Here is a 16,314-nt window from a genome sequence, read left to right on the forward strand (position 1 = left end):
GGTTCCACCACCCGGATCCGTAACACCATGACCACCTCCAGCAGGAAGTTGGTTTTGCTACATTTTTTTCCTTGGTCTCCCAGTGTTCTCCATGATCACATCTGTAGCCGCCTCTGTAGGGGGCGCCGTTATTAATGACCTACCACCTACCGATAGAGACAACCAGCTGAACTCCTGATTGTTCATTCCCAGGAGGAGCGGGACCCTGTTACTTTCCTTGTTAGCCAACATCGTCATTGCTGGTTTAGGTAGAAAAATGCCGTCCACACTGGAAGGTAGAAACAGCATGCCCTGCGGAGTTAGAATATTGTGATGGGTCAGTGGGTATGTGCACCCTTATATGCGACAGATAAATACTGGTAATATGAAAGCAGAATAGAATATTTGACACTGGACCGCTGATACTCTCGTACATTGCCTGACACGAATGTCCGACTTCCACCAAAGTAAGAATTTAGGAATAACACCCTTCACGCCTCACAATTTTGCGCTTTCGCTTTTTCCTCCTCGTCTTCCAAGAGTCTTATTTTTTTTATTTTTCCATAGCGGTATGGAGGGCTTGTTTTTTTTGCCGCTTGTTTTTTTGTAGCTTTGAATGGCACCATTCAGTTTATCATATAAAGAAAAATGGGAAAAAAAGTTTAAAACGTGGTAAAAAAAACCCCAAAATTCCGTCATTGTATTTATGGCGCTCACTGTTCGGTAGAAACGACCTGATATCGTGATTCTCCAGGTCAGTAACATTACAGCGATACCAACTGGTTGTGTTTTTTCTATTAAGTTGTGAAAACATTGCCAAATTTTGTAAGTATAAAAAAAAAACATTTGGTTTGTGCTGCCATTTTCTGAGAACAATAAGTTTTTCATTTTATTTTTTTATTTTTAATCAATGGAGCAGAGTAAGGACTTGTGTTTGTTTGTGCATAGTGAGCTGATATTTTGACAAATCAGACATTTGCAGATGTAATGATGACAATGATTATTATATTTTTTTATTTTTTTTCATTTTTAACCAAGAAAAGGGATAAGGAAGGCGATTTGAATTTATGTTTTTTTTTTACTAATATTTTTTTACATTTTTTATTTTGGCAATGCATCAAAATCCCAAGATCATCTACACTGTGTTCCAAATTATTATGCAAATAATATTTTCTCAGATTTTCCCAAATTACCTATATGAATTGCAGTCATTGTAATTTTCCAGTCAAATAACTATTAGAGTACAATTGAAAGGTTTTTGTATAAACTGCCTATGATAACAGAATATTTAAAAAAAAATAAAAAACTCAAACTGCCCTCAAAATGCATGTTCCAAATTATTATGCACAGCAGAGTTTTCAACCTTTTCATTTTAATAAAGAACAAAAAAATGGTCATTTGTGAAATTATAAGCATTAGCTGGTTATTACACACTGAAATCAAACAGTTTTCAACTCAAAACTTTATTCTAGGTGATGTTACATTTTCACATAGGATCCCTTGTTCGAAAGGAGCTTCTGAACTCTCTCGTCCATTGAATTTGTCAGGTTTTGGATGGTTTCTGCTTCAATTGTTTTGCATGAGGACAGAATACCCTCCCAGAGCTGTTGCTTAGATGTGAACTGCCTCCCGCCATCATAGACACTCCTTTTGATGATGCTCCAGAGGTTCTCAATGGGGTTGAGGTCAGGGGAGCATGGGGGTCACACCATAAGTTTGTCCCCTTTTATGCCCATAGCAGCCAGAGATGCAGATGTGTTATGTGCAGCATGAGACGGGGCATTATCATGCATGAAATGATCTTGCTGTGGAATACACGGTTCTTCTTCTTGAACCATGGAAGGAAGTGCTGTTTGAGAAACTCCGCATACATTATGGAGTTCATCTTTACCCCTTCAGGGATCCTAAAAGGGCCGACAATCTCTCTCACCATGATTCCAGCCCAAAACATTACTCCACCTCCTCCTTGTTAGCGCCGTAGCCGTGTTTGCATGGGGTGTCCATCAACCAGCCATCCTCCACTCCGTCCATCTGGACCATCGAGATCATTTCATGCATGATAATGCCCCGTCTCATGCTTCACATAACACATCTGCATCTCTGGCTGCTATGGGCATAAAAGGGGACAAACTTATGGTGTGGCCCCCATGCTCCCCTGACCTCAACCCCATTGAGAACCTCTGGAGCATCATCAAAAGGAGTGTCTATGATGGCGGGAGGCAGTTCACATCTAAGCAACAGCTCTGGGAGGGTATTCTGTCCTCATGCAAAACAATTAAAGCAGAAACCATCCAAAACCTGATAAATTCAATGGACGAGAGAGTTCAGAAGCTCCTTTCGAACAAGGGCTTGTATACTTTTTTTGATCAAAAATAGTTCACTAAGTACCCTATATTTATTATGCAACTTTGCTTTACATTTATATATAATGATGGTAGGGTATGAGATATATTTTTGTCTTTTGTAGGTTTTGCTTCTTTTTGCTAGTGTGAACATGCTCCTATTTCTTGCATGTCTACCATCTTAGACCTCAGTTCACATTGCTTGGTTTTTTGTCTTGTTTGCATTCTGTGCAATTTAAGGGTGTGGCATCCCCTTTGTTGAGCTGATTAGTATATATGTAGCTTACCACGGGCCTAGGTGGTCTGGAGTTGGGACCCGGTCCTATTTGTCTACCCTTTTATATGCATTACTTCAACTTTGATATACAGTAAGGTTTTTAATATAGGCAGTATAGGTACCGTCCCAATTTAGGGTCACCTTGCCGCTGGTGGGACAGCTTGTATACTTTTTTTGATCAAAAATAGTTCACTAAGTACCCTATATTTATTATGCAACTTTGCTTTACATTTATATATAATGATGGTAGGGTATGAGATATATTTTTGTCTTTTGTAGGTTTTGCTTCTTTTTGCTAGTGTGAACATGCTCCTATTTCTTGCATGTCTACCATCTTAGACCTCAGTTCACATTGCTTGGTTTGTTATCATAGGCAGTTTGTACAAAAACCTTTCAATTGTACTCGAATAGTTATTTGACTGGAAAATTACAATGACTGCAATTCATATAGGTAATTTGGGAAAATCTGAGAAAATATTATTTGCATAATAATTTGGAACACAGTGTAGTAGAAATGGGGTCAAAAAGCTCCTAGACAGTCGCATCACTAGGACCGTGAGACGTAAATGCCACTGTCAGAGATTACTCACTACATTTAAGTGGTTAAACAGCAGTGATCGGAGCGAGCTCTGATCTGTGCTGATAGATGAAGGTGCTGGCTGTACAGCACAGCCGGCATCTGTCTTCTCCTGAGCCGCTCTATGCACTCGCACGACCGCCAGGACTTACAATATACATTATACCGAATCTACATGGCCTGGATTACTTCCATAATAATCCTGGCAGAAAAATAGCTGAGGTTCTGAGCACCTCTGACCCTAGCGCTCACCGCTTGTAAGACTTCCCATGCCTCCTCACCGAAGCCCTTACCAGCCTTACAGTTGCACTCGCAGTGTTCTGCCCATCAGCTCCCTGCCCATTGGCGGATCGCTGACCTGCGGAGCTTCCTCACATTCAGTAGGGAAAATAAATAATACAGTATTTGATCCACTGCCGAATTTCCAAATTTTCCCACCTACACAGAATGGAGAGGTCTGTAATTTTTATCGTAGGTACGCTTCACCTGTGAGAGACAGAATCTAAAAAAAAAAATCCAGAAAATCACATTGTATGATTTTTACATACTTATTTCATGCTATAAAATGCAAATTAATTATGTAAAAATCATACAATGTGATTTTTTTTTTTTTTTTTTTTAAAGATTCTGTCTCTCACAGTTGAAGTGACCTACGATAAAAATTACAGAGCTCTCCATTTTTTGAAGTTGGAAAAACTTGCAAAATCTGCAGTGTATCAAATATTTATTTCATGCAATAAACTGCAAATTAATTTTTTGATACAATAGAAAAACAGAACTTAATATCTGGTCCAGAAACCTTTGTTACAATGACAGAGGTCAGACGTTTCCTGTAGATCTTAACCAGGTTTGCACACACTGCAGCAGGGATTTTGGCTCCCTCCTCCATACAGATCTTCTCCAGATCTTTCAGGCTTCGGGGCTGTCACTGGGCAACATTGAGTTTCAGCTCCCTCTAAAGATTTACTATTGGGTTCAGGTCTGGAGACTGGCTAGGCCACTCCAGGACCTTCTTACGGAGCCTCTCCTTAGTTGCCCTGGCTATGTGTTTCAGGTCATTGTAATGCTGAAAGACCCAGCCACAACCCATCTTCAATGCTCTTACTGAGGGAAGTAGGTTGTTGGCCAAAAGCTTGCGAAGCATGACACCATCTACCCCCCCTTCAATACGGTGCAGTCGTCCTGTCCCCTTTGCAGAAAAGCACCCCTAAAGTATGAGGTTTCCCCCACCATGCTTCATGATTGGGATGGTGTTCTTGGGGTTGTACTCATTCTTCTTCTTCCTCCACACACAGAGAGTGGAGTTGATACCAAAATGTTCTATTTTGGTCTCATCTGACCACATGACCTTCTCCCATGCCTCCTCTGGATCATCCAAATGGTCATTGGAGAACTTCAAATGAGCCTAGACATGTGCTGTCGTGAGCAGCGGGGACCTTGCGTGCCCTGCAGGACTTTCATTCATGACAGCGTAGTGTGTTACTAACGGTAATGTTTGAGACTGTGGTCCCAGCTCTCTTCAGGTCATTGACCCGGTCCTCCCGTGTAGTTCTGAGCTGATTTCTTACCTTTCTCAGAATCATCCTTACCCCACGAGGCGAGATCTTGCATTTAGCACCAGACCAAGGAAGATTGACAGTCATCTTGTATTTCTTCCATTTTCTAATAATTATATCAAGAGTTGTTGCCTTCTCACTAATTCTCGCCTAATGTCCTGTAGCCCATCCCAGCCTTGTTCAGGTCTACAATTTTGTCCCTGGTGTCCTTAGACAGCTCTTTGGTCTTGGCCATGGTGGAGAGGTTGGAGTGTGATTGAGTATGTGGACAAGTGTCTTTTATACAGGTAACAAGTTCAAATGGGAGCAATTAGTACAGGTAATGAGTGCAGAGTAGGAGGGATTCTTAAAGAAAAACTAACAGGTCTGTGAGAGCCTGAGTTCTTGCTGGTTGGTTGGTGATCAGTTACTTATTTCATGCAATAAAATGCAATTTAATTATTTAAAAATCATACAATGTGATTTTCTGTTTTTTACGTTTAGATTCTGTCTCTCACAGGTGAAGTCTACATACAATAAAATTACAGACCTCTCCTTTTCTGTGATCAGTCTGGGCTCCATCCTCGATCAGGGTTAGTTACCCTCCAGCACACCCTCATAAACAACCATACAATCCCAAGACTGGTTGTGCTTTGCTGCCATCTCGTGGGGTCTTTCATAACTGCACCTCAGATATATACCATTCCAAGTTGAATCACCTCTTCTGAGTTTAATCTGCGCATCTATACTGACTTTAAAATCACACTGATCCATAATAATTCAGCACTAATTTGCTCTACTGTGCAGCCCTCCCGGATCTGACCAGCTCCTCCGTATGGACTTTTGTTCCCTCCATGATGACATAAACTAAACCCTTCTACCCTGCTGAGCACAACGCACAATTTGCTACCCTTTTAACCTCCCATATATGGTTCCTTGGCCAAGTTGTCAAAAAAATGTGATGTGGTGATCATGGGAAATTTCAACTATCCAGACATTTATTAGGAATCTCTCTCAGGCAAAAGTAACAGGTCCAGATCAAATTCTTATCCTCTCTTGCTGACAACTTTATCTTTCAAAAGGTAGAAGAGAGAACAAGGGGATCTATTACCTTGGCTCTAATCCTCATAAAGATGGAGGAAATGGATTAGGAGGTAAGGGTCACTGGGACCCTAGGAGGCAGCGATCTTGCTATCATAGAATTTTGGATAACTAGAGGAGGAAGACCCGTGAAGAGCCAGACTTCAAGGTTGGATTTTAGAAAGGTAGATTTCAAAAGGACTCAGAAAGAGGATAGGAGGATATGAGGTATCCAACGGCTGCATGTCCTTAAGGACAGAAATATCCAGGAAGGATGGGAAATTATGAAAAATGAGATTATCTAAGAAAAATTGTTAACAATCCCTAAAAGAGGGAAGAATAGGAAGCATTTAAGGAAACCAGGGTGGATGAACACAGAACTTAAACACATGCTAAAAAGGAAGAAAAAATGTTTATCAAATGGAAAGAGGGAGGCATATCTAAAGAAGATTATAATGCTGTCTGCAGAACCTGTAGGGCACGTATCAGGTTAGGTAAAGCTGTTAATGAATTAAGACTTGCAAGAGATGCCAAAAGCAATTTTTGGGGTTTCTCAAAAGTAAATGAAAAGTCAAAGATGCTATAGGATTTTTACAGGATGAAAATGGTAAAATGGTGAAAAATGATGCTGATAACTTTTAAATTTCTATTTTGCTTCTGTGTTCTCTTAGAAAGTAAATGTAACATCAACTGATCTTCACTGTACTATTGAAGGAATAAAATAATCCACACTATCTATAAACAGAGAGATAGTGAGGGAACACTTAGCTAACATAAATGAATTCAAGTTTCCAGGTGCAGAGAAGTCTGAGGAGATAGCAGAGGAAATTATTGAACCACTCTCCATAATCTTTGAAAATTCTTGGAGAACAGGAGAAGTCCCAGAAGACTGGAGAAGAGTAGTGTTGAGCGAGCATGCTCGACACTGCTCGGAACTCGCCCGAGCATCTCACTACTCGGGATGTTCGGCGAGCACTGAGCATTTCCGGGTTACTCGGGCGGGAGCTCAGGTCTCCGCCCTGCACGTTTGGCTCTCTTTACAGAGCCAATGAACATGCAGGGATTGCCAGCCAGTCACTGTAATGCCGCAGCCATGTTGTTTGTGGGCATTACAGTGATTGACTGGCCGCACAGCGTCACCTCGAGTATTTAAAACCGGGCGCCGCCATCTTGTCCACAGTCGCTCCGGATTAGACAGTGTAGGGACAGCGCTGCTGAGCTAGGGAGAGATTTATACTGCAAAATAGATAGTTTGGGGTCTCTAAAGCCTGCCAAATGAAACAAACAGTCCTTCTCAGGACTAATATCCATCCCAGGTATATCAGGCAGGCAGGCTGTATAGGAGACGCAGTGGTTATACCAACAAACGCTGCATTACAGTCCTGTGTGCTCCTGTTGGTCAAATTGCTAGACTTATCCCCCAGTCTCAGGGGCCAGGAAAAATTATTATTTTTTTCCCCTCAGTCAGACTGTACAAATACGTGTCTTATTAACCTTTTGGTACTTCCACCCCCTCCCCCCAAAAAATTGAGTGTGTCTGACTGTTCAGACACCAATATATCTGTTTAAAAGATTCTGGTGTACGCCACATAACTATAACTGTGATTTTGCAGTTCCACGGGTCAAATCTCTGTATTATCCAGCTTTTCGTATTTTTTCCATAAAGAAAAACAGTAATAGTGTCTCCCTGATTGTTCAGACACAAATATATCTGTTTGAAAGATTCTGGTGTAGGCCAGAAAAATATAACTGTGGTTTTGCAGTTCCACGGGTCAAATCTCTGTATTATCCTGTTTTTGGCATTTTTTGCCGTAAAAAAAAAACGTAATAGTGTCTCCCTGACTGGTCAGACACCAATATATCTGTTTAAAAGAGTCTGGTGTAGGCCAGAAAAATATAACTGTGGTTTTGCAGTTCCACGGTTCAAATCTTTTTGCCTGTTTTACGTTAAAAAAAAAAAATAGTGTCTCCCTGTCTGTTCAGTCACAAATATATCTATTTAAAAGATTCTGGTGTAGGCCAGACAAATAGAACTAAGGTTTTCCTCTTCAACGGTTCTAATCTCCTTTTTATTACCCTTTTTCCATTGATAGTGCAAGTGTAAGCTATTTTACTTCATTTACAATGGGCAAGGCGCGTGGCAAGGGACGTGGAACTGGACGTTCTGGTGATGGTGCGTGTAGAGGACCGGGCCGTGGCCAAGGTGAAAATTTGCCACAACCAACAGCCACATCTTCTCGCTCCCACTTCTTGACCGAATTACTAGGGAACCACAGAACAACACCAGTATTTCGAACTGATCAATGTGAACAGGTTATTAATTGGATAACAGATAATACTTCCAGTTACCTGGGCACCACCACCTCCGGTCTGTCTTCCACACGGTCAAGTTTTAGTAGCCATGAGTCTCAACCGCATACTCCTCCTCACCCTGATGCCCCTTCCTCCTACCATGCCGAGTGTCGTCAGACAGCAACTGATCACACACTTGGACACTCTGAAGAGCTGTTCACTGGTCCATTTCCATATTTGGGCCCCTCGCCTGCTCCGCTTGAAGTGGTGGAAGAGGAGATCCCATGTAGCAATGCCCAAATATTTGAACAGTCACGGCCACAGGACGTCGACGCTGGCAATTTGTCACAAGAGGTGGACGATGACGAGACACAACTGCCACCAAGTGAGGAGGAAGATCGTGGTGCACAAGTGGAAGAGGAGGAGGTGGTGGATGATCTAGTAACTGACCCAATGTGGCAGGAGGACACGCAGAGCGAGGCCAGCAGCACACAGAGGGAGGGAGGCAGAGTACCCCAACAGGCAGGAAGAAGCAGTGTGGTGGCCGCACACAGAAGGCGGGCAACAGTTCCCCGTAACAACAACACGAGAGACGTTGCCAGTACAACCGGTAGGTCTTCCAGAGTCTGGAATTTTTTTTAAAGACTCTGATGATAACCCCAAAAAGGCCATTTGTACCACCTGCCATGTCAGCATCAGCAGGGGTGACAAAACTACCAGCCTGACCACCACCAGCATGATCAGGCACATGGCAGCAAAGCACCTGACTTTGTGGGGCGAACCCCAGGGTCCACGACCAGTGTCAGTGGGTGTCACCACTGCTTCTTCCGCTGTTGTGCGTGCAATAGAACCCCCTGTTGTGTGTGCAAGGCAATCCCCTGTCCATACTGCATGCAAAGATGCCCCCTCCTCTCAGTCTTCACTTGTTATGGCAGTTTCTCAAGAAACAGCATCAACGTCCACGTCCCACCGCAGCGTTCAATTGTCCATATCCCAGACCTTTGATCGAAAACGCAAATTCGCAGCCAATGCCCCACAGGCCACAGTCCTAAATTCGCACATTTCACGACTGCTTGCATTGGAAATGCTGCCTTTTAGGCTGGTGGAGACGGAATCCTTCCGCAACCTTATGGCGGTGACCGTCCCTCGGTACTCGGTCCCCAGCCGACACTATTTTGCCTGGTGTGCCATCCCCGCACTACACAAGCACATGTCCCAAAACATCTGCCATGCCCTCAACAACGCAGTTACTGGGAGAGTCCACCAGAGAACGGACACGTGGTGCTTGTGGCCAGGGACGGTGCATCTCCCTGATGGCACACTGGGTAAACATAGTGGAAGCCAGGACCCAGTCGGACCTTGGGACGGAACACATCCTCCCCACACTGAGGATTGCGGGCCCTATGTCAGTCAGAGTTGCCCCCACAGTGTACAGCTCCTGCACCTCATCCTCCTCCTCCTCATGTTCAGCCTCCATCTCAGATATCACCACATCAGTTACAAGCTGGAAGCACTGCAGTACTGCCTCAGCCAAGCGGCAACAGGCTGTGCTGAAACTCATAAGCTTAGGTGATAAACCTCACACTGCTTGTGAGTTGTGGACAGCTGTGAAAGAGCAGGCAGATCTGTGGCTGAGACCGCTGAACCTACATCCAGGCATGGTCGTGTGTGACAATGGCCGTAACCTGGTGGTGGCTCTGAGGCGAGGCGAGATCACACATGTACCATGCCTGGCTCATATGCTTAACCTCGTGGTTCAGCGGTTTCTTAAATCTTACCCCGAGTTGCCAGATCTGCTCATCAAAGTACGCCGCCTGTCAGCTCATTTTCGGAAGTCGGCTACAGCTCCCGCCACCCTTGCTGTGTTGCAGCAGCGTTTGCAGCTTCCGGCACACCGATTGGTGTGTGATGTCCCCACACGTTGTAACTCTACCCTCCACATGTTGGGAAGGATTTGTGAGCAGAAGAGAACAGTTGTGGAGTACCAGCTGCAACAAGGCCGTCAATATTCAGGTCAGACTCCACACATGAGACCTCAGGAGTGGACCTGGATGTCTGACATATGTACCATCCTGACAGACTTTGAGGAGTCCACCAAGATGGTGAGTGGCGATGACACCATCATTAGTGTCAGCATCCCACTTGTCTGTCTTTTGCAACGTTCTCTACAGAGAATTAAAGAGGAGGCATTGCAGCCAGAGTATGAAGAGATGGATCAAGAAGCAGTAGCGGGCGATTACACACAGCCCAGCCTCATCTCATCCCAACGTGCATTTGGGGACAATGAGGGAGAGGAGGAGGAGGAGGAAGAACAGGAGCTGGTATCATGCGCTGTAGACGGTAGTACCTGTACAACTGTCATACCGTCGGTTCAGCGTGGGTGGCCTGAGGACAGGGGGGAGGAGGAGGAGGAGAGCATGGTCAGTGGTCATCTTGGTGATGGCTGACTTTATGTTACGCTGCCTTACCCGTGACCCTCGCGTTGTAAAAATGTTGGGTAACAGTCATTACTGGTTGGAGACACTTTTAGACCCCCGCTACAAGGAGAACTTTCACTCTCTTATTCCTGAGGTGGAGAGGTCTACAAAAATGGGGCAGTACCAGACGGCCCTTGCTGCAGAACTGTTAAAAAAATTCCCATCTGAACACGCTAGTGGCAGAGGTCACAGTTCGTTGACCAACCAAAATGTACAGGTGAGAGAGACGCAACTCCAATCCAGCAGAGGCAGGGGAACACTGTCAACATTCTGGGACATTTTTCTGAGACCCGCCAAGCTTACAGGCCCTGAGGCGCGGGGTACTCTCACAAGGAGTGGAAAGTTTCAAAAGATGGTGAGGGAGTACCTTGCCGACCGTACCAGCGTCCTCCGTGATTCCTCTGTGCCTTTTAATTATTGGGTATCCTAGCTGGACACTTGGAATGAACTCGCTCTGTATGCCTTGGAGGTCCTGGCCTGCCCTGCCACTAGCGTGTTATCGGAGCGTGTTTTTAGTGCCGCTGGGGGAATTATAACTGATAAGCGCACTCGCCTGTCAACTGACAATGCTGACAAGCTGACCCTTATCAAAATGAGCAAGGGCTGGATTGGCCCAGACTTCTAATCACCACCAAATGACAGCAGAGTAACATAAAGTCAAATCCACTGTGTTATTTCGGGAGGTGTAGTCCCATGCACCACTTCACACCCACACATGGGTATAAGCTTCCTCATTTCGTCTGTTTTTTGCTCTTCTCCTTATCCTCAGCCTCCACCACCACTATACCACCAGGGTAACCGTGGTCCGTGTTGCCAGCATTGCAAATTCCTCCCTCCTAATTTTTGGCAGCTTTTGCTTGGAAGGCATAGGCAAAGACAAAGGGAGACCCACTCCCCAATAATGGGAATAATGTTTTTAAGATGCTGTAGTGCATGGCTCTTCCAAGGGGCATTAAAACCGTCTTGTTAAGCTATTGCGACCTCCACCATCCCTCCAAGGGGCATTAAAACCATCTTGTTAAGCTACTGCGACCTCCACCACTTCTCCAAGGGGCATTAAAACAGTCTTGTTAAGCTACTGCGACCTCCACCACATTTTCAAGGGGCATTGATATTGTATTTTTATTCCACTGTGACCTCCACGTCTCTTCCAAGGGGCATTTAAACCGTCTTTTTAAGCTACTGCGACCTCCACCACTCTTCCAAGGGCATTAAAACCGTCTTGTTAAGCTACTGCGACCTCCACCACTCTTCCAAAGGGCATTGCATTTCCTCCTAATTTTAGTCAGCTTTTGCTTTTCAATGCATAGGTGAACACTAAGGTAGACCCACTCACCAATAATGGGTAGAAGGTTTTTAGTATGCTGTAATCCACGTCTGTTTCAAGGGGCATTGCAGTTCCTCATAATTTTTTGGAAAGCCTTCCATTCACTGCTTAGGCCAACAGAACAAGGGAGACCCAGTTGCTATAAATGGAAAAAACGATTTAGTTAAGGCCCTCTGACCTCCATGTCACTTCCAAGGGGCATTGGAGTGCCTCAAAATTTTTGGTAGGCATTGCACTCACTGCATGCCCTTTAACTGTGTAGCCGAACCGCTCCTTTTGGTACAGAAACATATCCTACAAGACATGTGTGGTTGACTGGCCTGATATTGATGTGAATGGTCCCTGTTCCTCCTGCTCTTTCTCCTTTGCCACTGTAGCGCCCCAAGGGTTCGGCCGCTACAGGGGTATTGCACCTCTGCCAGAGGTGTGATATTCCACTCCCGGGTAAGGATGGAGTATGGACCAGGGCGCAGTTAGCTGCATACAGCACACACACCCCATTTCCGGGGGACAGCTCAACGGTGCTCCCATTTATACAGTAATGCAGGCACGACAGACCATGTCCCTGGCTGGAGTGGGGAGGGGGGAGGAAAACCCAGTGATGTAGTAGCAGAAGGGGACGGTTTCTGAGCATAGGTAGGAGCTCATTGGTTGCTGGTCACCTGAGCTCACACACTAGGGGAAGGTATATAAGGTGGGCACCATCTTAGTTCTGGGTTCAGTTCAGTCAGAGAAGAAGCAGAGTGAAGGAGTAGAGAGTTGACAGGGAGCTGTGGCTCAGCCTGAGCCCAGCTCCACGAGGCAGGCCTAGGGTGAAGGCCGGAGCCAGAAGAAAGGAACAGAAACAGAAAGGAACAGAAAGGAACATAAACAGAAAGGAACAGTAAAGGAAAAGAAGTACCCAAAGTGTAGGAGGGCTCAGAAACAAGAAGGCAGAAGGGACCCTAAGGACCAACGTGAAATCGGGTGACGGGTCAGGCAAGAAAAGGGTACCGGATCCCAAATTGGTGGAGGTAAATTATCCCTCAGCCAAGAACCGGAGGTCGTGATCATCACTTGGTGCGACCCCCTGCTAAACCTTGCTAGGAAGGCATCATATAGGATAGCGGGAAACAGGGCCCATGTTTACCCGCATAGATCCGCGGCAGCTGGACAAAAGCTTGGTCAATGGTGGGGCACGAGCCAGAGGAAGGATAGAAGGGAGTCCTGTGCCATACTCCTGAATTGCCTGGGGGTTGACCGAGCCCCTCACCTGGTGGACGCAGCACGGCTCGGGCAGTCATTACCGGCGGAAGTGACTTGGAGTATGTGAACTGTGAGTAAAAGACCCTGGACTGCAACACGTTGTCTTTGCATTTCTTGCCGCGCCAGCACTACCGGTGCTGGGACGCCCTGCACTACAATCCCCACCATCTACGCTCACTGCCCTGGGGCTACACTCCTCCCGTGGGGAGTTACACTACCTCAGCTGCACACACCATCAGCCTCAGTGGACTGCCTGGCAGCGGCGGTTCATAATAGCCGCAATCCACGGGTGGCGTAGTCGGACATTACTTGAAACTTATAAAGGACTGCCACTGGTCTGACCACCCTGAGCCACGGGACCGGGTCACCACTACTACTCCCAGCATTGCCCTGTTGCCCGGTCCCGAGTGCCCCACGGCCCAGGAGGCGAGTCAGCTTTGGCGTAGTCGGCAGGATTGTGACCAACCCGCCACAAACGGGTATTGCGTGCCTGAAAAGAGACTGTTTCACTGTGTTAAAGATGGCGCCCGCCCCAGAAGAACGAGCGCCATAATGTGCACGCCAAAAGACAACAGGAAGCCGCCTCCCATCGTGGGCCAGGTCCCAGAATGGCGCCAAAGAAGGAGCCCACCCCCAACAGCCATGAGTGCGGCTGTAGAGATGTCCATCAAGGTGGGGGGGCTGCCCCTGAAAGTGATTGTCAGCAGATTGCCCCAAGACCACCCCCAATGGGGGCGGAAAGAGAAGAAAACTGCGGGGCAGGGGGTGGTCTGGATCAGTCTCACCAGGCCACACCCGGAGATGGAGAGAGGAGCCAGCCCCAACACCCTGGCGAGGGGCCTGCTGCAGGCCAAACCACCATGCAGCTTCACGGAGCTGCTAGCACACCTCCCCAAGGAAGACCCCGAGTATGTGCGGGCTGCGCTGGAGGAGCTGGACCGGAGGATGGTCCGGGCGCAGCGGGACGTGATTGCCGGGTGGAAGGAAGAGATAGCCCGGCGGGCCGTGATCCAGCAGCAGGAGGTGCCGCCGGCACCCAGCAGCACGCCTGCCTCCGAGGGCGGTGAAAACAGAACTGAGGCCGAAGACGACGCCGCGGAGGAGGCCGCAACAGCTGAGGCAGGTAACGGAGACGCCCTTACCCCGAGTCCTGGGGCCGCCGACCTGCCCCTGCATCCTGTTGCGGAGCCCGAAGTACCTGAAACCGCCACCGTCTCCGCGCCTCCACCGCTACCAACCGGTTCCCATGCCGTCGACACCGCCAGCGAGCCCCGCCCCACGCCGTGCCCTCTGACCCCGGGCGCGATCAGGAGACAACCACCGCAGGCCTGGTCGCAAGGCCTAGTGCCCCCGGGCGCCGCTGCTCCGCCAGCACCCCCTGCCTCTGCTGTGCCACCCCCGGGTGCGACCAGAAAACGACCACCGCAGGCCTGGTCGCAAGGCCGAGTACCTCCGGGCGCCGCTAACCCGCTCGCGCCCCCGGCCTCTACAATACTACCCATGGGCGCAGATCTGTTCGCCCAGCACACCGGTCCGGATGGGCTCCCTTTCATCTGGCCCCCCGGATATGTCAACCCCCGCCTTCAGAGGAGCCTGCCCGCGGAGGCCGGAGCCCCACCTGAACCCCTGATACCTGCTCCGGAGCATCTGGAAGTCTCCCAGCCCTCGATGGAGGACGCTCAGTACGAGTGGGACCCGTCCGGAGAGGACCTGATAAGGTTCACGCAGGAAACGCGGGCGGCCGCAGCCCGCCGACGGGAGTCCTGCCACCAGCAGCTGGTGCTGTTTGAGAGGGAGCAGCGGGAGCGGCGCGTAAAGCAGGAGAAGTTGCAAGCCCGAAGTGCGGAGCAGAAAATGAGGACCCGGTGAGATCCCCGAGCTGCCCGCGGTCCCCGAGTCACAGAGACTGTCGTAAAGTTCCAAATGGAGCACGGCTGGGGTTTCATCAGGGACCTGGACACCATCAGCGACGTGTTTGTGACCCGAAGGGATGTAGAGAGCCACCTGCCAGAAGGTCATCGAGGGCGGGATCTATATCCAGGAGACGTGGTGTCCTACACCCGACACCAAGGCATGAAGGGATGGTACGCCCTCCACGTCCACAGAGTGGTAGAAGAGGAGGAGCAGTACCACTCGGACCCCGAGTACCAAGAGGGCCCGGACGGGCCTGAAGATTACGAGGAGCAAGGCGCATCAGGAGGACACTGTTACCAGTAAACGGTAGAGTGTGACTGTACATAGTTACCCGTCAGGGTACAGAGAACTGTTTTGGGACTGTTTTGAATTTGAGTGTGGTCCCCGTAGGGACTGATATAGAACTGTTAGAAGTTGCCCCTTTCCTAAGTTACCTGGCTGAGGACTGAGAGCAGCCACCCCTCTTCCCTAACTGGCTGAGGACTGAGAGCAGCCATTCCCCTTCCCAAAACTGGCCGAGGACTGAGAGCGGCCATCCTTGTAAATAGTTGCGCTTCCTAAAGTGCCCCCTACTGGTTTTATAAAAAGGCCGCAACGTCTACCTCAAGACAAGTTTACTAGAGTGTTGCACCTTTAAGAAGAATGAACACCGGGTCGCAAGTTGCACCGCGGCCAGGGCACAAGAATATGTCCTACTTGAAAATATTTTATATGAAGAGTTTTATATGCTGCTAGGTGATAATGCAAATGTTTTATATGATGTTTTATATGACAAAAGAGTTCCGGTAGTATTGACAATAGCTAGTGAAAGAAAAACGTTGAAAAAGAGAAAAGTGTTTCCCATAAAGGGAATTGAACAATGTCATCCGTTTTCTAATGTAAAAAAAAAAAAGGTTTGAAAAAGTTTTGCATGTCTTGTAATCAAATGTCTTTACTCTTTTCCAGCCCGAGGACATGCTGTGGTTTACCGGGGGGGAATGTAGCGCCCCGAGGGTTCGGCCGCTACAGGGGTATTGCACCTCTGCCAGAGGTGTGATATTCCACTCCCGGGTAAGGATGGAGTGTGGACCAGGGCTCAGTTAGCTGCATGCATCACATACACCCCATTCCCGGGGGACAGCTCAACGGTGCTCCCATTTATACAGTAATGCAGGCACGACAGACCATGTCCCTGGCTGGAGTGGGGAGGGGGGAGGAAAACCCAGTGATGTAGGAGCAGAAGGGGACGGTTTCTGAGCATAGGTAGGAGCTCATTGGTTTCTGGTCACC

General features: G+C 47.7%; 1 pseudogene; it reads right to left on the reverse strand.

The window, feature by feature from the left end:
- Positions 1-16,314, reverse strand: part of LOC141175769 (fatty acyl-CoA hydrolase precursor, medium chain-like) — a 150,518-nt pseudogene that overhangs the window by 15,295 nt on the left and 118,909 nt on the right.

Source organism: Phyllobates terribilis, unplaced genomic scaffold (genome assembly GCF_046119375.1).
Source record: "Phyllobates terribilis strain yellow unplaced genomic scaffold, ASM4611937v1 Scaffold_14__1_contigs__length_39327217, whole genome shotgun sequence".
NCBI lineage: Eukaryota > Metazoa > Chordata > Amphibia > Anura > Dendrobatidae > Phyllobates > Phyllobates terribilis.